Source organism: Eleutherodactylus coqui, chromosome 6, assembly GCF_035609145.1.
Source record: "Eleutherodactylus coqui strain aEleCoq1 chromosome 6, aEleCoq1.hap1, whole genome shotgun sequence".
Taxonomy (NCBI): domain Eukaryota; kingdom Metazoa; phylum Chordata; class Amphibia; order Anura; family Eleutherodactylidae; genus Eleutherodactylus; species Eleutherodactylus coqui.
The window spans coordinates 234046078-234073301 of NC_089842.1; the positions used below are offsets into that span (position 1 = coordinate 234046078).

Sequence of the window (27224 nt, forward strand, 5' to 3'; positions counted from 1 at the left end):
GCTCAAACTCTTCAGAGCTTCTAGAAGACTTTTTTCACCACGCTGAAGAAGAAGTGAGGAACAATGTTGTCGGCCATTGTCTACAGCCCACAGGCTGCTCTTTGTATCTGATGCCAAAAGATGTACGTTTCATGGAGGCTCCCAGCTATCAGTGCTATGGTAGACTCATTCCATGTCTCCACGGACAGTGTGAACCTGAGCAAGACTACTGTTGCTCCAAAAAGACGTCACTAGAAGACCATAGTGGTCTGTACCCTATATATAGTCAGCTTCCATTTTCACCCCACTCGAAAGTTGGGCTGAAAAGTGTGGGAAGTGTCAATGTTAGAGTGGTAGGTCAATGGTGGCCAGAAGCCTATTTAGATATTAGCAGCCACTGTCTTCACCTGAACAGTTACCTTGAAGAAAACTGGGCTGAAATAACGCATGGAGGGCATGAAGCCTATGTAGAAAATGTCAGCCTCCAACTCCACCTGAACAGTTCCCTAGAAGAACATGAGAATGAAATGCATGGTGGGTCTCAAAGTTAGTGTGGTACATCTCTGGAGGTCTATGGTGGCATGAAGCCTATTGAGATATTGGTAGCCTCCAACTCCACCGGAACAGTTCCCTAGAAGAACATAAGAATGAAACACTTTGTGGGTCTCAAGGTTAGTGTGGTACATCTCTGGGAGGTCTATGCCGGCCTGAAGCCTATTGAGATATTGGCAGCCTCCAACTCCACCGGAACAGTTCCCTAGAAGAACATGAGAATGAAACACTTCGTGGGTCTCAAGGTTAGTGTGGTACATCTCTGGGAGGTCTATGCCGGCCTGAAGCCTATTGAGATATTGGCAGCCTCCAACTCCACCGGAACAGTTCCCTAGAAGAACATGACAATGAAAAGCATGGTGGGTCTCAAGGTTAGTGTGGTACATCTCTGGAGGTCTATGCCGGCCTGAAGCCTATTGAGATATTGGCAGCCTCCAACTCCACCGGAACAGTTCCCTAGAAGAAAACAGAGTTGAACCGCATGGTGGGTTTCAGGGTTAGCCCTCCATTGATCCACCACACTGTGATGGCCTGAAGCCTGTCCTAGAACTTGGTAACTTCTATCTCCGCCTGAACAGTTCCTTAGAAGAAAAAAAATGTGTTAGAATGTGGGGTATGTCTCAAGGTTAGTGTGGTACATTGCTGGAGGTCTATGGTGGCCAGAAGACTATTTAGATATCGGCAGCCTTTATTTCTACCTAAATGGTGAAACGTATATTTTGGGTCTTTCGGACTGGTATGTTGTATCTCATTGCAGGTCCGTGGTGGTCTGTATGTACTAAGCATGCCCTTCTTGTACGCCTGAATCTTAGCAGGTCCCTTTAGAACATTCCAGCCTTGTGCCGTATATTAACCAGTCTCACACAATACGTTCCACGCATTCAACCTAATTACACTGGAAGAACATCAGAGTCGCTGGGACACAGAGAACAAAACAGAATATTAATAATGCAGCGCTATGTGTAAAATATCAAAGCATGCTATGGTAGTGCAAAGCGAGGACAACGCGTTTCATGTTCACCATGAGCAATCAGCAATGGCAGCTTCTAAGCGTATCGGAGGAGACCAGGGGACCGGATTTTTCTATAAATGTGGTGCATCGCTTAGATCTGTTCACCACCTATGAGTACACACACACACGAGCCATTAAAAAGTTGCGCCCGAGATCGTCAGGCACCATTCGCACTGGACAGCACTCTGGCACCCTGTCTGCTTGATGAAGACTGCAGTGAAACCAACAGAATTCTGATTTCAGCTCTGGAGGTCACTGGAATATAAAAAGGTCAACATCAGTTACAGCACATATTCCAAAATGGAAAAAAAAATGTGGGTGTTGCGCGGCGCAGCCTACAGGCGTAATAGAATTACATAAAAAAGGTTATTTGCCGAACCTTCTCCTAAGGCCGCCTGCACACGGGCGGAAATCCCGCGGCGGTATTTCCCGCGGGATTTCCGCCACTGAAAGTTTGCATAGAAGTGCATTACAATACGCACTCCTATGCAGACGGCCGCGGTTTGGCCACGCGAAATCTCGCGCGGCAAACAAACCGCGGCATGTCCTATTTTTGTGTGGGGCACGCACTCACCCAGCCGCCGGCTCCGGTCTGCGCATGCGCCGGCTGCGCCGCAGCCGGCACATGAAAGAGCTGGGGCCGCCAGGCGCGGGTGAGTACGCGCTCGTCCCTGCAGGCTCTCGGGTCGGGTCCCGCGGCGAGAATTCTTGCTGCCGGATCCGACCCGCTCGTGTGCAGGCGGCCTAAGGATGTACCGTCAGCATTCAGATGTGTGTCCCCAGTAAGTACTGAGGAAGAGGTTTACTAACCTCGAAACGCGTCCCTGATGCAAAAGGTGAGCTGGGGCCTCCCTCTATCTGTATCTGTACCCGTACCCATACCTAAACCATGCTGCACAGAGACATAACTTGAAGCTTCTGGACCCCAATGCAAAACCTGTAACAGGGCCCCCAACTATAATGCTTTATCCATAGTACTGGGCTCCCTATATGGAGAAGAGGCCTTATAGGCCCCCTAAGACTCCTGGGCCCGGGTGCAACCGCATCCCCTGCACCCTCTATAGTTACGCCCCCTGCCTGTGAATGAGCCCCTAGGGTGTGCGTTCACACATCGCCGATTTGATGCGGATCTGCGGCAGATTTCACCCTTTCAATTCAAGCTGCAATCTACTGCAGATTTGCACCGAATGCGCGACAAATCAGCCATGTGTGAACGCGTCCAAGTCTGCAGTACCGAGCATTGCAGAGGGCGCTAGAGAGCCGTTCACCAGGAATTACATTTTCGGTGGCGGAATTCACTTTTTTTTCCTTCTCAAGAAAATTCCAAAATTCCTTTACTTTGCAAGTTTTAACCCTTCGCTGTACGAATAATGTAGAAAGAGCAGAGAGTAAAAAAAAGAAAAGAAATAAAAAAAAAAAAGATACCTAAAGAAAAAAAACTGCATAAAAATAGTGCAAGCGTGGCAGCTCGCGAAGTCCTTGCCACCTTTACAAATAGGCCCTTGTCCTGCAGTCACGAGCTACAAGTTCTAGCAGCGGGCATCGTGCTGACAAAGCGTTCAGGTATTCGGTGTTTAATAAAAGCTGGACAGCTCTTAAAGGAGCGGAGCAGAAGAAGTCGGACTTCTCTGAAAACCACGTTGTCTACATACGGCCTCTTAGTCAGTCAATGGGGTCTTCTGATTTAAGCCCTTCCACGTTAGAGGGTCCTCTTAAGGAAAAGGGGATCTCAAACAGATGTAGAGGGGGGCAAATAGTAAATACCATCTCACAGTGGCGGGCAGGGGCTAAAAAAAAACTGTTGTGGGTTTAAATGCCCAGCTCCTCTGTAAGACATTTTTTTCGGATGAGGAGTGCTGATCAAGGACATCAGCGCTCATCTAGCTGGCCTTCACAGCGGCCGATTCAGACTCGCTAGTCACCCCACAGAGTCCAAACCGGTCCGAGCAAAAGGCCGGAAGACGTTGATTGGCGTTCCTAGGATATGCAACCGCTGCTCCCCTCACTGTGAGGGGTGCAGGGAGCAGGAGGGGGAGACGTGAGACCTCCATCCCTGGGATCGGTGGGGGTCTCACACCGACCAATCATAAAGTTATCCACTATCTTGTGACTGGGGCAACTTCAAATAACCCCTTTAAAGTGGTCATCCAGCTGCGGGACATATACCTGCCCCTGGAGAGGAGCGGGGAACATAATATCTGCTGCTGTTCTTCTGTCACTTCCCCCCCTGATGGCAGCTACAATTTTTTAACTACCTAATATACACTTTGTACTGCGGTCTGATTGGCCAGTGCTGATCATGTGATCAGTGCTGACCAATCAGCCGGTCATGGGAGTCTGAAATGGCCCAAGTAAAGACCAGGTTGATGAGCGCCGATGTTGTTGATTGGCGCTCTTGTGCTGAAAGAAGAACGCTGGCGGGTGATCAGGCGATCATAGGGGAAACGAATGTTTAGGCAAACCTCCCTGCCCGATAATTGGGTCGTGTGAAAGCACCCTAAACCGGGAGAAATAATATTGATGATGTATCCTCAGGATGAGTTCTGTATAGTTGATCGGCCGGGGTCCCGACAAATCAGCTGAGAGGGAGCATGCTGTTAACCCCCCCGCAAATACACAGAGTGGAAGCAGCGGAACTCATGAAAATCAATGTGAGCTGTGCCTGTAGTTACAAGTGCCGGCCACTACACAGAGGTCGGTGCTGAGACTCCCACTGCTTCCGCTCCGATCTCTGCGTACTTGTGGTGCTGACAGCATGCGCCCGCTCAGCTGACCCGTCGGGGTCCCAATAGATGGACCCGAGCCGATCAATATCCTGAAACCCCTTTAAATCTACTAGTCGATCCAAGACATTAGGTTTAGTGCTCCCCTGTTCCCGGACGCAGTGGCGTCTCCGGCCTCCTTGCTGGCCCAGATCTGGAGGAGACAGTGTTTAATCTCCCAAGGATCTGAGATTAGTCATAGGCTGCCTAACGCTATGAATCACCGGCACAGAAGACTTCTGTTGTCAGGGGCGACCATACGCTCCATCCTAATGGGGAAGATTCCAGGAGTGACAATGTGAACTCCGCCACTGCCGCTGTGGGCGATATACACGGGAAAGCCTGCTCTGTTCCCTCTGGGTTCTTCAGTGCTTTTACGGCTCCTGTAAACCTTCTCCAAAAAGCCACACGGCTAAAAATACACTCAAACTTACGGTCAGCGTCCGCCGCTACCGTAAACACAGCCGCCGCGGAGTGTGCCAAAGTGATAACAGCTTAAATTACAGCCCAGAGAGACCCCCGTACACCTGTCCGCAGGGATCCCTGAGCTGGCAGGGGCACGACAGAAGGGCACTGCCCTCTCCTCACTGATAGGCCTGCCAGCTGGAGCCACTGGGTAATAGGAGATCGTCCCCCCCTATGACGGGAAAGAGATGGTATGGTCTGCGGCCATAAATATCCGCAGTCCCAGAACTGGGATTACTGCCCCTACGGTGGATGGAAGGGTGGAAGCGACACGACTGCCCCATCCATAGTCCACTGGGGGCCGTGGGCACCACCCACCGTGTATCCTGCGGGGCAGCTGAGCGGGAACCAAACAGACCCCATTATAGTCAATGAGGTCCGTTCCCATGGCGGCGGCAGCAGCGACGGCCCCATCAGGAGAACTCTGCGATCCTCTGCTGCGCTGACCCCCCCGCCTGTCCCTGCGTCCCCCAACTGTTGGAGGCCATTATCACAGGGAAGGCACATGGTGGGGGGCAGGATTCACGGCCTGCTATTGGCCTCGCCCCTGTGAAGATAGCCTTAGGAAAACATGGCTGCTTTCTTTCAAGAACAGCACCCCACCCGTCTGCAGGTTATGTGTGGTAATGCAGCTAAGCACCATTTAAGTGATCGAGGCTGAGCTGCAATGCCACACACAATCTGAACAACCCCTTTAATGTTAAAGGGAGGGATGTGTCATCCTTACTACGGGGTGGCCATACTTCTATGAAGGAAGAAAAACTGTCTGTTGTCCATAGCAACCAGTGCTATCATGTCTTATACCGCTGAGGTAACCTGAAAGCTGCGCTGTGATTGGTTGTTATATATTATACTGCTGAGGTAACCTGAAAGCTGCGCTGTGATTGGTTGCTATATATTATACCGCTGAGGTAACATGAAAGCTGCGCTGTGATTGGTTGCTATATATTATACTGCTGAGGGAACATGAAAGCTGCACTGTGATTGGTTGTTATATATTATACCGCTGAGGTAACATGAAAGCTGCGCTGTGATTGGTTGTTATATATTATACCGCTGAGGTAACATGAAAGCTGCGCTGTGATTGGTTGTTATATATTATACCGCTGAGGTAACATGAAAGCTGCGCTGTGATTGGTTGTTATATATTATACCGCTGAGGTAACATGAAAGCTGCGCTGTGATTGGTTGTTATATATTATACCGCTGAGGTAACATGAAAGCTGCGCTGTGATTGGTTGTTATATATTATACTGCTGAGGTAACATGAAAGCTGTGCTGTGATTGGTTGTTATATATTATACTGCTGAGGTAACATGTAAGCTGTGCTGTGATTGGTTGTTATATATTATACTGAGGTAACATGTAAGCTGCGCTGTGATTGGTTGTTGTTTCTTATATTGCTGAGGTGAAATAAAAGCTGTGCTGTGATTGGTTGCTATGGACAATGATAGGTTTGCGTGTAGACAGCTCCCATACTCGTGTGGTGCCGGCCTCCTATTCCTCGGCCCCCTGCGGCTCTGGACACGGGTATATTCTATTAGTGCCGGATACCTCCCCTGTCAGCATTATCCGCATATGATAAGTTGCTGAGCTGCGCTCTCCCCACATGACACGGTGCGCGGGGCGGCTGCCCCCCGGGGACACCTTCATCTGTCTCCTTGCTGAGGCGGCTTCTGCATTTTTCTATATGTGTGGAATCGCAGCTTCAGTGACATTAGGGCCATATGTTCACCGCCCGCCGCTGCCCTCTGACACGGATAGCTGCACAGCGATACATGCGTGGGAAATGGCGAAGGGCACATGACGGGACGCGAACCGCCATCCTTTAGGCCTCCGGCACACCACCATTTTTTTTTGGTCCCTGTATAGTCCAATGAAGAAAAAGCAAAAAAACCAGAATACCCGTATTATTCAGTGTGACGCCACGCACGACACGGCCTGCATGCGAAGCTCATCGCGGGCGCCATTCTCATCCGCTTTACAGACGGCCCTTGCACATTGAAGTTATTCAGGGTAGAATTAGATAAACCGGACACGCTCAGACGCCATCCATGTGCACGCCGTTTTTCTGAGAAATGCAGAAAGAAAAAAAAGTTTTGGGTAGGTTTCAGGGTTTTATTTTGCGAACGTGAAAAACGGATGGCACACAGAAGTAAAAACCACTGATACACGTGCTGAACACGGGGGCCACATGGAGCCGCACACATGAAAAGGAAAAAAACATACGTTTTTTGTGGATGTAAAACATAAGTGGGTACACCGAGCCCAGGGGCACGTTACATGGGCGCCCCGAGTCGGGGGGGGGGGGGGGGGGGGGGGGCACGTACATGGGCGCAGCGAGCCCGGGGGGGGGGGGGGGGGGGGGAAGGGGCACGTTACATGGGCGCAGCGAGCCCGGGGGGGAAGGGGCACGTTACATGGGCGCACCGAGCCTGGGGGGGGGGGCTCGTTACATGGGCGCAGCGAGCCGGGGGGGGGGGGGGGGGGGGGGTTAACGACATTACATGGGCGCAGCGAGCCGGGGGGGGCACGTTACATGGGCGCAGCGAGCCCGGGGGGGGGGCACGTTACATGGGCGCAGCCAGCCCGGGGGGGGCACGCTACATGGGCGCAGCGAGCCCGGGGGGGGGGGGGGGCACGTTACATGGGCGCAGCGAGCCCGGGGGGAGGGGGGGCACGTTACATGGGCGCAGCGAGCCCGGGGGGGGGCACGTTACATGGGCGCAGCGAGCCCGGGGGGCCACGTTACATGGGCGCAGCGAGCCGGGGGCCACGTTACATGGGCGCAGCGAGCCCGGGGGCCACGTTACATGGGCGCACCGAGCCCGGGGGCCACGTTACATGGGCGCACCGAGCCCGGGGGCCACGTTACATGGGCGCACCGAGCCCGGGGGCCACGTTACATGGGCGCACCGAGCCCGGGGGCCACGTTACATGGGCGCACCGAGCCCGGGGGCCACGTTACATAGGCGCACCGAGCCCGGGGGCCACGTTACATGGGCGCACAGAGCCCGGGGGCCACGTTACATGGGCGCACCGAGCCCGGGGCGCCACGTTACATGGGCGCACCGAGCCCGGGGGCCACGTTACATGGGCGCACCGAGCCCGGGGGCCACGTTACATGGGCGCACCGAGCCCGGGGGCCACGTTACATGGGCGCACCGAGCCCGGGGGCCACGTTACATGGGCGCACCGAGCCCGGGGGCCACGTTACATGGGCGCACCGAGCCCGGGGGCCACGTTACATGGGCGCACCGAGCCCGGGGAGGCACGTTACATGGGCGCACCGAGCCCGGGGGGGGCGTTACATGGGCGCACCGAGCCGGGGGGCCACGTTACATGGGCGCACCGAGCCCGGGGGCCACGTTACATGGGCGCACCGAGCCCGGGGGCCACGTTACATGGGCGCACCGAGCCCGGGGGCCACGTTACATGGGCGCACCGAGCCCGGGGGCCACGTTACATGGGCGCACCGAGCCCGGGGGCCACGTTACATGGGCGCACCGAGCCCGGGGGCCACGTTACATGGGCGCACCGAGCCCGGGGGCCACGTTACATGGGCGCACCGAGCCCGGGGGCCACGTTACATGGGCGCACCGAGCCCGGGGGCCACGTTACATCGGCGCACCGAGCCCGGGGGCACGTTACATGGGCGTATGTGGGTTTCAGTTGCATGAATACGCTGCGTAAATATGCGACCGAAAATCGCTATTGCCAATATATTTCACCCTTTCCTGCGGGTTTTGGGGCACGTAAGTATGCTGCGTATTTACGAACGCAAAAAAAAAAAACTCAGAAGAGCCGATTGATAAACTGATCCAAGAGATACAAGGGCTTCGGACCCCAATAATTTAGTGCTGGAGAGGAGGAAATGGATCAGAACGAAACCTAAACCGCATGTTACTCAGACCTGCGATATCAGCGGTATAAAGCACGTTCGAGGCAGCCATCTTATAGGCCGATCCATTATTCATGCCTGCGCCGTCTGACCATGTCCACTAACGGGCTGAAGACCAGGTGAGAATTTAGAGGTCGTGACTTTCTCCCTGCCGCATGGAAAAATGGGCATCAAAGTGGGCAGTGAAGGGTCTGACTGAACGAGAAGGAGGACACATTACAAGTACAGCGATAGGGAAGTCCCACCTAAGACTCAGTTTGTTCTGTCCGGGCCTAAAGTAGTGCTGGGCATAAAAACTGGCATCACAATGGGCAAACAGGGGGTGTGATCTGCACTGGCCAATCAGAGAACAGTCCGCAGTAGGCATTAGGTAGTTAGAAAGTTCCTGCAGCCATCTTGGATGGGTGAAAGCAGAGCCTGAAACTGGTGGATCAGAGGACTGGCAGAGACGAACAACTGCAGGTCAAGTACCCACTACTTCCCCCAGTCCTGAAACCAGAGGGTTGCTTTAAGGGGTTCTCAATCTTAAAAGGCTTTTCCAGGACTTCCCCTATCCTCAGGATAGATAGGTTATCAATAGTTGACTGGTGGGGTCCACTATTTCGGATCCACCCGACCAGCTGATTGAAGAGCCAGTGGCACTCGTGTGAGCGCCGTGGCATCTTCTCAGGCCTGTGATGTCACGTACATCCATCACATGTCCTGAGAGCAGCTCAGTCCCATTCAAGTGAATGCAATACCATGCACGGCCACTGTACAATGTATGGCGCTGTGACTGCTGTGGGCTGAATTGACACTCATCTGAGCGCCATCTCTGTGACTTAAATCAGCTAATCTGTGGGAGACCCAACTGGTGATGCCCTGTGCTGAGGATAGATCTTCAATAGCGTAGTCTTGGAAAGTCCCTTTAATTCATTTTCCTCAAAATACAGTAAATACTGCGGTTGTTAGGCAGCACATCCATAGCAACCAGACTGTCAAGCCTGGAGCTGGAATGATATTAATCAGATTTTTCGAAGAAACCTATCAAAGGCTTTCCCTTCAGAGCACGCATGCCAGGCGTGGCAGAATATGCCTACTGGGTACAAGATGGCCGCCGTCCCGCGCCCCTCCAGCAGCAGAGATGTAGGAGATGACTTATGGCTCTTCATGGCTTCCTTGGATTTTTCGAGGTCAAGCTCGGGACGCGGAAACATTTTCATACCGGTCCCGGAGGAACTCAAACAATCCAAGATTTACAGATACTGCTATTTGAGAACAAATTGGCCGTGTCTGGGTCCAGGAGTGGAAAGTGGGAAGCTTTAACCCCCACAATGCCGGGATGACAGCATCGATGTTCTAGAAGTATGAACAGGAAGGCAAGCAGCCTGAGCTGTGAGGAAGGAGGCGCCTCGGGACTCACACGTTTCTACCTAGTTGAAGGGGAGCGTAGTCAGTACGTCCGCAGGAGGCATGCGTCCATAACGTTTAACCAAGAGACGCAAAGGGTCAAAATGGGTACAAGCCAAAAAATGGTACCCTACAGAGACCGGCTCATGCTTCTATAACGTAGGCCCAATTACTTAGTAACCGCTGTATAACAGGACCGATCCCTCCACCCGCCATATACGCATATATACAGTACGTTCCTCGCTCTACAGAACGCCGGCTTCATGACCGTTTGTACCCATCTCTCCACAAGGAGAAGACAACGCAGCGCGATATATTCGACGCTTCCAGCAGGACGGATTAACGTGAGAAAAATGCCATCGAGATGCCCCATGGCCCCGGGAATAACCTTCCCAGAGACGTGACAGCGTGGCGGAGCCTGTGAACGCGGAGAGCAGAGGACTGCATTCCCACGATCCAGCATGAAGGAGACGGGAGGAGGAGGCGGCGGACCACCACCCTTGAAGGAAGGAGACCACTCCAGACCACTGGCCTCGCCTCTTACCACCTCTGCCCTCCAGATGCCACACTGCTTATGGTGTGGAAGACTGTGGGGCGACTCAGGAGCACAGAGAGGCGATGAAGGCAAATACGCAAAATACGAATTTGGTGAATATCTCCAGAAATCGCCCATCCAAGTCAACGAGTGCGTTAGGGGAATGCAAATACATTACGTTTTTTCCCCCAAGCGCCCACTGACTTCCGTTTTTTTTTTCCACACGCGTGTAAAATGGCTTGTTCTCGTGGTCAAAAGGCAGAAAAATGGATGTGAAATGCACATAGTCGTTCTTGTAGGTGAATAAGGCTTTATATACACTACAACATTGTAGTGGTGTATATATGTACGCTTCCGGATCATCGGATGCCGGATTAAAAGATTTTTAAAGGTTTTTTTTTTTCACTAAAGCAGGCACCTTGCAGCGGGTGGCGCCCCCTGCCATACTGATGCTGCTGGTTCTTTACCCTTCCATAGAAGCTTGTGAGCGCCGCCCACGCCATCCAGACACAAAACCACAACACATAGACCTGCCAGAAAACCAACATCCGCTCGTCCTCCCCCACGCTGCGCCTCCTGTTGTCGCTCGTACGAGGCGCTTGACTATACCTCCGTCCTGGAGGACCCATCCCCGCTGCGGCCCGGCGGCGTGTACTGAAGGAGCTAAGGTTTACACGGACGAGAAATCCAGCGACAGTGTAAATGTCCCGACTCGTTCTCTGCTCAGTTTCTACAAGCAGAACGATGGATCGGGCCGTCATTCATCCATGAACTACCGTCATTCATCTATGAACTACCGCCTGCTTATTGTGAATGGAGGCGGGTGGTCCTGATCGATTCCCGACCCGCTGCACCTCTATTCAGAAATGTTGAGAGGCCGTGCAATGCTCCCTGGGTAACAGCTATGCAAATGAGTGATGGAATAATCCTCCACAGCGCCACCTACTGGAAGAGAGCTAGCCTCTCCATAGGAATCAATATTGGAGCTTTTAAAAGGCCTTGCAACATAACTAGGAACATAGGCCTTACCACAAGGCATCACTCCAACCAACAGGACTACGCTGTAATACCTCTTGGGAGCCACCAGGAGCGACAACCTCTGGTGATCAGCCCGATCATCTGATCACTACAACGCTCACCATCTGTAGATCTGCCTGAGATGGAACTGCAGCAAAACCACAACTTTTTCTAGGGGCGCAATTGTTTGACAATTTTTAATGCACAGAACAGATATTCACATTTTCGCTTTCTAAGAAAATTTTTTTTTTAAAAATGAAGAGTGATATATCGGCAATAGATACAGATCCATATCTACAAGCGGTGGGGAAGATACTGAGAAAAGTGGAAATACAAACATTTACAAGAAAGAAGAAACCTACAAGTGGGCAAGGGGGGGGGGGGGGGAGAGAAGAAGAACACAGAAGACTGAAACCTGGAGGAAATACAGAAGATTTGTAAATTGGGGTGAAAAAATGTATATAGCTACACAAACACACAAACACTGAGTGACCCTTTTATTAGAGCCCCGGCCCTTTTGTGATTGACGCTTCCCTGTACAGAAATTTGAGTGACCCCTAAGTGCATCAGTGCTAGACTAGCCGGGGCTGGGGCGTCACTGCCAACAGCAAGGGGGGTGGGGTTCTCCCATATAATATAAAGACAATGGCGTAATAGAGAAAACCCATCCAGCAGAAGGGAATCTTGAAAACGGAAGCAGTCCGATGCTGAAAGGGGTCAGAGGAGGGTGTCAGGAATTGTTTTGACTAATAGATGCTGCACAGTCAAGGAAATTATAGCAAAATACAATGCAGGTGCTTCAACTAAGGCCGCCTGCACACGGGCGGAAATCCTGCCGCGGGATTTCCGCCACTGAAAGTCTGCATAGGAGTGCATTACAATACGCACTCCCATGCAGACGGCCGCGGTTTGGCCGCACGAAATCTCGCGCGGCAAACAAACCGCGGCATGTCCTATTTTTGTGCGGGGCTCGCACTCACCCGGCCGCCGGCTCCAGTCTGCGCATGCGCCGCAGCCGGCACATGAAAGAGCCGGGGCCGCCAGGCGCGGGTGAGTACGCGCTCGTCCCTGCAGGCTCTCGGGTCGGGTCCCGCGGCGAGAATTCTCGCTGCCGGATCCGACCCGCTCGTCTGCAGGCGGCCTAATGTGTCCAAACACACAACTTGCCGTTCATTAGTACGGATCAGATGTAACAGCAGACGACCGGTTCCAGCACCATTGCGTCTAAGAGAAGCAGAAAGGTGCTGATGAGAGGTCAGGATTTGGCGCAAGCAGCATGAATCGCTGACCCCTTCCTGTCGGCTGATCAGAACATGTCAGCACCGCCATCTAATCTGCAGCAACTACAAAAAGCTTCCTGTCCGCAGGAATCACCGAGTGGCATCTACACTACGACTAATCACTGAGGCCAAAGTCCAACTAGATGGGGGGGGGGGGGGGGCTGTAATAAAGTGGCGGTTCCCTGAATATCACCATCCATACGGCGCAGCGCTCTACAAACTACAATATCGGATGGAACGCACCGCAGCCTCCCTCCCACAGACTCGGAGTGTTTTCCATACACGACGCCCATGTACCTCGCAGAACACAAAGCTACTTTACATTTTGGAGGAGGATTAGGAACATGCCTGACGAGAAGTTCTCATCCTCCCCAATTTAATGACAGCCTGGAAGGAAGGTTTCACTTCATTGCAACATCCTAGATGTTGTCAGGACTTCATCCCAGGACAAACCAGGTTAGTATGTCTCAGTAGGGAGGGGCGCACGGAGCAGTCACAGGCCTAGAAGGTGACGGAAGATTGCACAAGGGGCAAGCCCCGGGATTCAGGACACTTACCTGGGCCAAGAGGTCCTTCAGCTTCCCGTGATCCATCGACCGGTGGAAACATATGCAGCCACCGGCCAGTCACTGGGCGATACATCTGCTGGTTCCGTGCCAGCGGGCCCCCAGACACATCAGGCCGGGCGCACACCACCGGCCAGTCACTGGGCGATACATCTGCTGGTTCCGTGCCAGCGGGCCCCCAGACACATCAGGCCGGGCACACACCACCGGCCAGTCACTGGGCGATACATCTGCTGGTTCCGTGCCAGCGGGCCCCCTAGACACATCAGGCCGGGCACACACCACCGGCCAGTCACTGGGCGATACATCTGCTGGTTCCGTGCCAGCGGGCCCCCTAGACACATCAGGCCGGGCGCACACCACCGGCCAGTCACTGGGCGATACATCTGCTGGTTCCGTGCCAGCGGGCCCCCAGACACATCAGGCCGGGCGCACGCCACCGGATTGCATTGGTTCCTCAGTAATACGTGGATCAATCAAAGGCAGTGAATTCCGCAGTTCGGCTCACAGTAGGGGGCGGAATGTGTAAGCTGTTCGCGGAAAATAAAACGCATCATGTTCTATTTTACCGTGTATCTCCGCGACATAGAGCCCTTTGTTCTCTATAGTCGCAGATATATCCACAACCCACACGCAATCACATTGCGTACGGTCTGCGGGAACCCGCGTCATTGCTAGGCGACGATGCAGGAAACAACAAAAAAAGGTGGACTGCGCATGACCGTCATGTGCGGCACAGCCCTGCCGCCACATGCAGTCGTACGCCGGGCTCACAGCTGGAATTCGCTTACAGCTCTGTGACCCTGGCCTTAGGGAAATGTGTGAGGGGAGGGGCTGTGACACTAGACGGTCCCCAGCGGTAAGGGGAGGGGCTGTGACACTAGACGGACACAAGCGGTAAGGGGAGGGGCTGTGACACTAGACGGACCCAAGCGGTAAGGGGAGGGGCTGTGACACTGGACGTCCCCAGCGGTACAGGGAGGCGCTGTGACACTAGACGGTCCCCAGCTGTAAGGGGAGGGGCTGTGACACTAAACGGTCCCCAGCGGTACGGGGAGGGGCTGTGACACTGGACGTCCCCAGCGGTACGGGGAGGGGCTGTGACACTAGACGGTCCCCAGCGGTACAGGGAGGGGCTGTGACACTAGACGGCCCCGGCGGTAAGGGGAGGGGCTGTGACACTAGACCGTCTCCAGCGGTATGGGGAGGGGCTGTGACACTAGACCGTCTCCAGCGGTATGGGGAGGGGCTGTGACACTAGACGGTCCCCAGCGGTATGGGGAGGGGCTGTGACACTAGACGGTCTCCAACGGTAAGGGGAGGGGCTGTGACACTAGACGGCCTCCAGCGGTAAGGGGAGGGGCTGTGACACTAGACGGTCCCCAGCAGTACGGGGAGGGGCTGTGACACTAGACGGTCCCCAGCGGTACAGGGAGGGGCTGTGACACTAGACGGCCCCGGCGGTAAGGGGAGGGGCTTGACACTAGCCGATCCCCAGCGGAACGGGGAGGGGCTGTGACACTAGACGATCCCCAGCGGTAAGGGGAGGGGCTGTGACACTAGACGGTCCCCAGCGGTAAGGGGAGGGGCTGTGACACTAGACAGTCCCCAGCGGTACGGGGAGGGGCTGAGACACTAGACGGCCCCGGCGGTAAGGTGAGGGGCTGTGACACTAGACGGTCCCCAGCGGTACGGGGAGGGGCTGTGACACTAGACGGTCCCCAGCGGTACGGGGAGGGGCTGTGACACTAGACGGTCCCCAGCGGTACAGGGAGGGGCTGTGACACTAGACGGCCCCGGCGGTAAGGGGAGGGGCTGTGACACTAGACCGTCTCCAGCGGTATGGGGAGGGGCTGTGACACTAGACCGTCTCCAGCGGTATGGGGAGGGGCTGTGACACTAGACGGTCCCCAGCGGTATGGGGAGGGGCTGTGACACTAGACGGTCTCCAACGGTAAGGGGAGGGGCTGTGACACTAGACGGCCTCCAGCGGTAAGGGGAGGGGCTGTGACACTAGACGGTCCCCAGCAGTACGGGGAGGGGCTGTGACACTAGACGGTCCCCAGCGGTACGGGGAGGGGCTGTGACACTAGACGGTCCCCAGCGGTACAGGGAGGGGCTGTGACACTAGACGGCCCCGGCGGTAAGGGGAGGGGCTTGACACTAGCCGATCCCCAGCGGAACGGGGAGGGGCTGTGACACTAGACGATCCCCAGCGGTAAGGGGAGGGGCTGTGACACTAGACGGTCCCCAGCGGTAAGGGGAGGGGCTGTGACACTAGACAGTCCCCAGCGGTACGGGGAGGGGCTGAGACACTAGACGGCCCCGGCGGTAAGGTGAGGGGCTGTGACACTAGACGGTCCCCAGCGGTACGGGGAGGGGCTGTGACACTAGACGGTCCCCAGCGGTACGGGGAGGGGCTGTGACACTAGACGGTCCCCAGCGGTACGGGGAGGGGCTGTGACACTAGACGGTCCCCAGCGGTACGGGGAGGGGCTGTGACACTAGACGGTCCCCAGCGGTACGGGGAGGGGCTGTGACACTAGACGGTCCCCAGCGGTACGGGGAGGGGCTGTGACACTAGACGGTCCCCAGCGGTAAGGGGAGGGGCTGTGACACTAGACGGCCCCGGCGGTAAGGTGAGGGGCTGTGACACCAGACGGCCCCGGCGGTATGGGGAGGGGCTGTGACACTAGACGGTCCCCAGCGGTACGGGGAGGGGCTGTGACACTAGACGGTCCCCAGCGGTACGGGGAGGGGCTGTGACACTAGACGGTCCCCAGCGGTACAGGGAGGGGCTGTGACACTAGACCGTCTCCAGCGGTATGGGGAAGGGCTGTGACACTAGACGGTCCCCAGCGGTACGGGGAGGGGCTGTGACACTAGACGGTCCCCAGCGGTACGGGGAGGGGCTGTGACACTAGACGGTCCCCAGCGGTAAGGGGAGGGGCTGTGACACTAGACGGCCCCGGCGGTAAGGTGAGGGGCTGTGACACCAGACGGCCCCGGCGGTATGGGGAGGGGCTGTGACACTAGACGGTCCCCAGCGGTACGGGGAGGGGCTGTGACACTAGACGGTCCCCAGCGGTACGGGGAGGGGCTGTGACACTAGACGGTCCCCAGCGGTACAGGGAGGGGCTGTGACACTAGACCGTCTCCAGCGGTATGGGGAAGGGCTGTGACACTAGACGGTCCCCAGCGGTACGGGGAGGGGCTGTGACACTAGACGGTCCCCAGCGGTAAGGGGAGGGGCTGTGACACTAGACGGTCCCCAGCGATAAGGGGAGGGGCAAACTACGACTATTATATTCAGCAAGTGCTTATGTAGTATTTTCTCTCTAATAACTTTGGTTATTAGATCCTTGCCGCACATAAAGGGCACCTCCACTAACCGGGCTATATTACTGGATTGCTGCACACGATAATACGTTGTACCTCTAAGGCTGTATTCACACGAGAAAGTCCCATACTGGTCCTTGAAGCACGGACCGATGACACACGGAGAAAAATGGCTTCCACTTCCGTGAGAGATTTGCGCATCTCACAATGTACAATACGCGCACAGGAAAAATCACTCGTGTAAATAAGCCCCAAGTCAGCAATGGCTTTAAAAAAAAAAACACACTAGCCGGCCCCCCAGACACAGGTGCCGGCCCCCCAGACACAGGTGCCGGCCCCCCAGACACAGGTGCCGGCCCAGATAATGATCCTATTCTGTGGAAGTGCTAAAGAACAAACATGTTTTGTTGCTGAGGAGGCGGCGGAGGGAGTGCGAGCGACATACGTGTGACAGGAAAACAGATGTCTCTCCACATACACTGCTCCGCTTGTTACACCCCAACCTAACCAAGCAGAGGAGGCGCCGCAGCTGCTGTGGTACTGCAAGTCCCAGCGTGGAGCTCCTCTGATAAGTCTGGCAGATGATACAAGTGTTGGGGAACCTTCTTCTATAACCCATTGATGGAAAAGATCATGTGACCTCATTGTCCGCTTATGGTACTCGGCTCGCTCAAAATAAAAAAATATTTTAAAAGGGTAGTCTTGATGCTGAGCCATGTAGTTCCACAACCGCTGGCAGGCAGGGCATCATGGTGGCAGGGCACTCAGTACCAGAACGTCATATAAACGCTTTGTCAAAACACTCCGACCCCAGAAGAAGTTGTCATTTTACAGTAAACCCGTCCTGCATGTCAGGCAGATGTACAAATGATGGGAGTTGTGGTGATTAGATGGACGGTCTTGTCACCAAAAGGACCTAAAACTGGTTCCCCCCTTGGCCTATAAGAGGCTCTCGGAGGCTCCTTGTGTGTAGTGACCTCTTCTTCTCCTGCTTGTGTAGAGCTTGTTGGCCACTAGACGCCTCTACGACGCAGAGAAGAGATTTCATCTATTACCAGAGTCTGAGAGGGGCGCACCGCCCCCATTACATGTACGACCTTTGACAACCACCGTAAACTCTGTTTGCAGTAGTGTTGGTAATGACAAAACTGGACGCAACGGAGCGGAACCATCGCTGAAGACAACCCGAATCCAGGTTTGGTTTAAGCAAAAAGGCCTAGGGGTGAGCACCCCAATCCCACGTTTGCTGTGGAGCAACAAACTGCCCATGTCTTGTATCTAAGCTAGAGGTGGTACAACAGGGTACTAGAGCCTCCATGCCCTCCGTATCACATCTTGTATCCAAGCCAGAGGTGGTACAACAGGGTACTAGAGCCTCCATGCCCTCCGTATCACATCTTGTATCCAAGCCAGAGGTGGTACAACAGGGTACTAGAGCCTCCATGCCCGCCTGTATCACATCTTGTATCCAATGTAGAGGCGGTACAACAGGGTACTAGAGCCTTCATGCCCGCCTGTATCACATCTTGTATCCAAGCTAGAGGTGGTACAACAGGGTACTAGAGCCTCCATACCCACCTGTATCACATCTTGTATCCAAGCTAGAGGTGGTACAACAGGGTACTAGAGCCTTCATGCCCGCCCGTATCACATCTTGTACCCAAGCTAGAGGCGGTACAACAGGGTACTAGAGCCTTCATACCCGACCATATCACATCTTGTATCCAAGCTGGAGGCGGTACAACAGGGTACTAGAGCCTCCATGCCCACCCGTATCACATCTTGTATCCAAGCTAGAGGATGTACAACAGGGTACTAGAGCCTCCATGCCCGCCCGTATCACATCTTGTATCCAAGCTAGAGGATGTACAACAGGGTACTAGAGCCTCCATGCCCCCCGTATCACATCTTGTATCCAAGCTAGAGGCGGTACAACAGGGTACTAGAGCCTCCATGCCCCCCTGTATCACATCTTGTATCCAAGCTAGAGGTGGTACAACAGGGTACTAGAGCCTCCATGCTCACCCGTATCACATCTTGTATCCAAGCTAGAGGCGGTACAACAGGGTACTAGAGCCTCCATGCCCCCCTGTATCACATCTTGTATCCAAGCTAGAGGTGGTACAACAGGGTACTAGAGCCTCCATGCCCGCCTGTATCACATCTTGTATCTTATTCTTCTTCTCTGCCATTCCGCTAATATAGTGATCCAAGATTCTAAATCAGTCATTCAAGATGGCCAACACGATCTTTAGACTACCTAATCCCCCACAGTACATTGGTAGGATTAGACTAGAACCTCTCTGATTGGCCGATTATGTTGGCAGTCCTGGCCAATCAGAGAACAGTGCACAGTGTGCATTAAGCAGTCAGAAAATTGCTGCGGCCATCTTGGATGGATGAAAACAGAGCCCAAAACCGGCGGATCAAAAGGGTGCCAGAGAGCCACAACGGCAGGTACAATGCCCTCTGCCTGAAAACGGAGGGTCGCTTTAATGTTAGATCACACTGGTTTCCTATAAAACAGGCCCTAGAGTCCGGGTGTGGGAGTCCAGGGGGTGGAGCTATGGTGCGCCACTTTTTTTTTTTTGCAGACCCCTTGCAGCTGGCGTGAGAGTCCCTAGAAGCTATATCAGCATTAACACTTACTTTCCTAGAGGAACACAATTAGTGAATGTATGAAGTTGCAGTAACGAGGGGGATAAAGCCCAGCACGGCCGTAAGGGGCGGTCGGTGACACGGCGGCGCTTACCATCACAACGCGGGATAAAATGCTTTGTCAGACTGTGAAGTAACGCAACTGGTTTGGCGAGGACGAACCCCTGGTAATCAGGCCGAAAACGTGCAACAGCTGCAGCGCTTCGTGGTTTCCACCTTCCATTTCAGGGTGGCTCCGAGGTACCAGAGGATTAACCCTTACCTTACTGGCACCGTGCCACAAAGCTCTATGGCAATCATTAAATGGGTTAATGACTGTACACTGACGGGCAGACGCTCCTGGGAAGATGCCACCCATCCCTATACATAGAGGGCACGTATAGGACACCCTAAGGAGGCTCTACTAGTGGGGGGCGTACAAAATGACGAATTATCAGGCATAATACTAGACCGTATCACAGACACCCTCAGCCTGCAGGGACAAAACCTACATCTGACTAACCAGCAGAAGTGATGTACCAGCACCGAGCAGGACTCTGGTCATACAGAATGTCTATGGAGTGCCAGCCTTAGGTGACAAGGCGTACCCCCCTCCACCCCCGTCATAGGAAATAGCCTATCCGTGTAATATATATAGCTTGTCTGCCTGTATTCTACTTGTGCAAAAACCATCAGAGCACCAAACCCACTCAGAACAGCTCTGTGTATAAATACTGTACCAGAACCAAGCTCATAACGTACATACTAGGGCTGTGGAGTCGCACTCATGGATTTGGGGACAAAGTAAAGAGTTTCATGGTGGAGTCAGTAGAAATATTTAGACTTTGGCTTTTTATTTCTCTCTCTCTCATATATATACGGTATATATATATATATATAATATATATTTAATTCAATGCAGTATTTGTTTGCTTTCATAGAGATTTTTGTTGCCCCCCCCCTCACTAAGCACATTATGTATGGTATGTTTAGAATTTAGTTACCCTTTGGGTTCTGAAGTTGTATTCCAAAAAATAAACTTTATGTTCCATCTAAATAGATGGATTATTTTATCATAATGCTGATGACAAGCTTCAGGTTACCATGGTAATACAGTAAATTTACCACTGAAAGGGAAATGTCACTTACCTTTAGACCTATAAACTCAGCTTATGGGCTGGAGGTAAGTGACCTGCTGAGTCAGGGATGTAAGGGTTATATAGCTCACGGGGCTAAAAGTAGGTGACAGTCTCTTTAAAAAACATGAGTCACTTATGAAGGAGTCGGAGTCTGGGAAAACTGAGGAGCCAGAGGTTTGGCTTAACAACTCCCCTGCCCTGGTAAATACAGCACCAGAACCAACCTCATAACATAAATACAGCACAAACTCAGTACACAGATACAGTACCAGAACCAAGCACATAAATACATCCACAGAACCAGCCTCATAAATCCCGCACCAGATGCAATCCCACAACAGATACAGCATGAACCCACCTCAGTACATAGATACAATACCAGAACCAAGCACATAAATACATCTACAGAACCAGCCTCATAAATCCCAACAGATTCAGCATGAACCCACCTCAGTACAGATACAATACCAGAACCAAGTTCATAAATACATCCACAGAACCAACCTCATAAATCCTGCACCAGATGCAGTCCCACAACAGACACAGCATGAGTCCACCTCAGTACATAGATACAATACCAGAACCAAGCACATAAATACATCTACAGAACCAATCTCATAAATCCCGGCTAAGATGCAATCTCACAACAGATACAGCATGAACCCACCTCAGTACAGATACAATACCAGAACCAAGTTCATAAATACATCCACAGAACCAACCTCATAAATCCTGCACCAGATGCAATCCCACAACAGATACAGCATGAACCCACCTCAGTACAGATACAAAATCAGAACCAAGCACATAAATACATCTACAGAACCAATCTCATAAATCCCGACACAGATGCAATCCCAACAGATACAGCATGAACCCACCTCAGTAGATAGATACAATACCAGAACCAAGTTCATTAATACATCCACAGAACCAACCTCATAAATCCTGCACCAGATGCAATCCTACAACAGATACAGCATGAACACACCTCAGTACAGATACGATACCAGAACCAAGTTCATAAAAACATCCACAGAACCAACCTCATAAATCCCGCACCAGATGCAATCCCACAAAAGATACAGCATGAACCCCCCTCAGTACATAGATACAATACCAGAACCAAGCACATAAATACTTCCACAGAACCAACCTCAAATTCCGCAGCAGATGCAATCCCACAACAAATACAATGCCAGAACCAAGCTCATAAATACATCCACAGAACCAACCTCATAAATTCCGCAGCAGATGCAATCCCACAACAAATACAATACCAGAACCAAGCTCATAACAAATACCATCACAGGACTAAGCTAATAACAAATACATAAGCAGAACTAAGCAACTGCACAAGTCCCGTGGGCTGACAATGGCACCTTGTAACGTTGGAGGTGAGAAGACAGAGATAAAAGGAAGTAGATTCATGTAGCTCCACAAAATGCTTGGATGCAAAGAAGATCATCTGGCTGGGCAGCCTACATGCACGTGGCGCCCGTCTACAAGCTGGTGGATGGCACCCTGTGCAATAGGTCGCATGTAGTCAAGGCCGACCATGTGTCTTTGGTCAGTGCACCGGCCATCATTTGTGGTGGTCACCCAGCATTTTGGGAGACTCCGAAATATAGTATAACGCCTTCACACAAGATGACGCGGGAGGCTTCAATTCTCCGGGCATTTATTTCTCTTTTGATTCTCGATGGACGGGTTATTTAACGGGAGCCACCGGTTCGAAAGTGGAAGTGTCTTTCTATATGTTTTTAAGCCGCTGTTCAGGTAGAGCCGGGGAGACTCATAAAAATTAGAAGTCAATAAAGATTCTCCAGCGGTGTGCGTCTGCCGGAGAGCTTTACGGCTCTGGATAGAAGCTTTACAGAAGCGCAAGAGCCTCATAAAACACTCGGCAATAACATTCATGTCAATCCACTAGAAGTCATCAATACCTGCAGAAGATTCATTATAGATTTATTTTTTTTTTGTGAAAGGTCAGGAGAGAGAAAAGGTAGAGAAGTGCCGGATACAGATCTCCTTGAGAAGCGAGCACTTAAGATAGGGCGCAGAGGCATTTAGCTGACCGTCCCTGGCAGACGAGAGACATTATGTTACTGCTATTAAAGATCCAAAGCTCTTCTGCTCTGATTGAATTATTGAAAAGCGTAGAATTATTTATAAAGAACATACGAGCGGCGTGTATATGTTCCAGAGCTCGGAGGGCGAGACGAGAGGAAACGGTCGGAGGACTCCACACGTAGCGGCATCACCAGGGTTAAAAGGTGCTACTAAGCTTCATGTATGGAGGCCATATCTGTCATGACTTGTATTGACCTCAGACCAACACAAGTCTACAAGCAGTGGCAGCTACGAGCCATATGTACCAAACCCAAGAGGAGCTCGGATTACCATAGGCTTCCCAAGCAGACTAGACTCTAGATCGGGGATCGCAAGATTCATCCAATGATGATGGGAATACTTCAGGCTCCTCCCCTGCAAAGTATATTCTGGTAAGCTCTATGTATACTACGCTGACAGAAGTATTGGGACCCACATAGAAGTCATAAAAATCAATTTTTCAGTCCGGTGTTGGGTCGCCTTTGGTCTCAGTGACTCAGTAGTAACCCTACTAGGCCACTTTACACCAAGTTCCCATAGATATGTGGATGGATTTGCCTCCATTCCTACAAGGAGAACTTCAGATAGTGATGGGAGTGTTGGGCGTAAAGTGTTACCACATCCTAGTCCATCCCAAAGATGCCCGATGGGATTGAGATCCAAGCTTTGGGCTGGACAATGAAGTCTGCAGATGTTCTGCTCCTCAAACCTCAACCCTGCCTGCCGTATGACATGGCGCTCGGTCATGTTGGTAGAGACACAAGGTGGTACCAAAGTATTACCACATGGTGGGTGATGCCGCATTGTCCAGAAGGTCTGTGTAACCATTGGTGTTGAGGGTGGACTTCACTATAACCAATGGTCCTAGTCCTTCCCAACAGAAACACCCCCAAAACCATAACAGGATCTCCTCTAAATTTCACTGTTGGGACAATGACGTCTCTCCAGAAACCGCTCTCCAGAAACCGCTACACCCAAGTGTGGCCATCCGATCGGAAGATGGTGTCCTGTGATTAATGGGTCCACAGCACTCTCTAAGCCATGCTAGATCGCAGTTGGTAAGATTTGTCCAACCATGATGGAATTACTCAAAGCTTCTCCATCGTAATGGACATTTAGAAAAACCATGAAGGTGAGGAATAGGCCAAACACCAATGGACACCACGAGACAAAGGAGGTCTACCAACAAATATCTAGTCAATGAGTGAGATGATGGCAAGAGCGCTCCAAGGCTTTGAAGACCTTGGACTTCAAAGGCCAGGGGTGTCTGAAGGGTTCCATCAAAGCTGATCTACTCCAACAAGTTCTACGAAATCGCTTCCGAGGACGTCAAGAGCTCGGACTATGAAGTTTGTGTTGACTTCAAGGAGCACCAGAACGTGCAGAGATTTCCAATCCCCATGTAAGGAAAGCTTCATAAATCGGGGCAAACCCAAACTCAAGTTCTCCCCCAACGTGGTATTAAGACACAAATATCACATGATCAGTTTTTGGCGGCATATACCTTTAAGGCCATGACTGGTCATGTCAGGTAACTTCTTCAAGCATGGCCGTCGCTTCCCTTCCCCCATAGGACTGAAACCGTCGCCACCAATTTTCTCTACAAGGCAGATGGAAATAGAGCCAATTTGATTGCTCAATGCATATCCGGTCTGCTGCCATTAATTTTATTACCTTCTCTTCCTGTGGATTGAATAAGGTGCAGAGAGAAAACTGGATTTAATATCTGGGGCGGCTGACTCATCACCTCTTGGCGTGTAGCGAGCGTGCCGACTGGTGATATCGGGCTCTGGCTGCAGATGAATGTTGCAGACCTTTATTTTCCCCTAATATTTTGGTCTCGAGCTGTGAGATTCTGAGCAATAAATGAATCACAGTTTGTAGAAAAATAAATGCGAGGCGCACATCTCTGGCTTTTATCGCTCGGATCTCATGAAGCCGCTGACTTGTTTTGATAGTATGACATCACAAAGCTTTCAGGAACCACCACAATACACCAGCATGGGCAATTACAGGCTGGCTATACATCCCAGCCAATCCATCTCATAGTGCACAAACGGCCCCTGCTAATAGAAGTGAAGGAGAAGGCAGAGAAAGCAAAAAAACTACCATAGTTGTTATCGAGCAAGGCCTTATCAGCACTATTTAAAGGGGAACTCCAGGCAACTGCAAAGAATCTGCTACCGGGGCAAATCTATAAAACTTCCCTACAATGAAGATAATATATTAAGTCAATAAAGGCTTGGTTACAATATTTATAATACCGCCCACTATGTTCTTGTACATAACTACTATAATACTGCCCCCTATGGACTAGAATATAACTACTATAATACTGCCCCCTATGTACAAGAATATAACTACTATAATACTGCCTCCTATGTACAAGAATATAACTACTATAATACTACCTCCTATATACAAGAATATAACTACTATAATACTGCTCCTATGTACAAGAATATAACTACTATAATACTGCCCCCTATGTACACGAATATAACTACTATAATACTGCCCCCTATGTACAAGAATATAACTACTATAATACTGCCCCCTATATAGAAGAATATAACTACTATAATACTGCCCCCTATATAGAAGAATATAACTACTATAATACTGCCCCCTATGTACACGAATATAACTACTATGATACTGCCCCCTATGTACAAGAATATAACTACTATAATACTGCCCTCTATGTACAAGAATATAACTACTATGATACTGCCCCTATGTACAAGAATATAACTACTATAATACTGCCCCCTATGTACAAGAATATAACTACTATAATACTGCTCCTATGTACAACAATATAAGTACTATAATACTGCCCTCTATGTACAAGAATATAACTACTATAATACTGCTCCCTATGTAGAAGAATATAACTACTATAATACTGCCCCCTATGTACAAGAATATAACTACTATAATACTGCCCTCTATGTACAAGAATATAACTACTATAATACTGCCCTCTATGTACAAGAATATAACTACTATGATACTGCCCCTATGTACAAGAATATAACTACTATAATACTGCCCCCTATGTACAAGAATATAACTACTATAATACGGCCTCCTATGTACAAGAATATAACTACTATAATACTGCTCCTATGTACAAGAATATAAGTACTATAATACTGCCCTCTATGTACAAGAATATAACTACTATAATACTGCTCCCTATGTAGAAGAATATAACTACTATAATACTGCCCCCTATGTACAAGAATATAACTACTATAATACTGCCCCCTATGTACACGAATATAACTACTATAATACTGCCCCCTATGTACAAGAATATAACTACTACAATACTGCCCCCTATGTACAAGAATATAACTACTATAATACTGCCCTTTATGTACAAGAATATAACTACTATAATACTGCTTCTATGTACAAGAATATAACTACTATAATACTGCCCCCTATGTACAAGAATATAACTACTATAATACTGCCTCCTATGTACAAGAATATAACTACTATAATACTGCCCTCTATGTACAAGAATATAACTACTATAATACTGCTCCCTATGTAGAAGAATATAACTACTATAATACTGCCCCCTATGTACAAGAATATAACTACTATAATACGGCCTCCTATGTACAAGAATATAACTACTGTAATACTGCTCCTATGTACAAGAATATAAGTACTATAATACTGCCCTCTATGTACAAGAATATAACTACTATAATACTGCTCCCTATGTAGAAGAATATAACTACTATAATACTGCCCCCTATGTACAAGAATATAACTACTATAATACTGCCCCCTATGTACACGAATATAACTACTATAATACTGCCCCCTATGTACACGAATATAACTACTATAATACTGCCCCCTATGTACAAGAATATAACTACTACAATACTGCCCCCTATGTACAAGAATATAACTACTATAATACTGCCCTTTATGTACAAGAATATAACTACTATAATACTGCTTCTATGTACAAGAATATAACTACTATAATACTGCCCCCTATGTACAAGAATATAACTACTATAATACTGCCCCCTATGTACAAGAATATAACTACTATAATACTGCCCCCTATGTACAAGAATATAACTACTATAATACTGCCCCCTATGTACAAGAATATAACTGCTATAATACTGCCTCTAGGTACAAGAATATAATTACTATAATACTGCCCCCTATGTACAAGAATATAACTACAATAATACTGCTCCCTATGTACAAGAATATAACTACTATAATACTGCTCCTATGTACAAGAATATAACTACCATAATACTGCCCCCTATGTACAAGAATATAACTACTATAATACTGCCCCCTATGTACAAGAATATAACTACTATAATACTGCCCCTATGTACAAGAATATAACTACTATAATACTGCCCCCTATGTACAAGAATATAACTACTATAATACTGCCCCCTATGTACAAGAATATAACTTCTATAATACTGCTCCCTATGTACAAGAATATAACTACTATAATACTATCCCTATGTACAAGAA

The 27224-nt window shown here is 50.6% G+C and overlaps 1 protein-coding gene across 5 annotated transcripts in view; it reads right to left on the reverse strand.

Moving 5' to 3' along the window:
* MEF2D (myocyte enhancer factor 2D) overlaps window positions 1–27224 on the reverse strand; it is a 182587-nt gene that overhangs the window by 133850 nt on the left and 21513 nt on the right. The gene's annotated exons all lie outside the window — the stretch shown is intronic.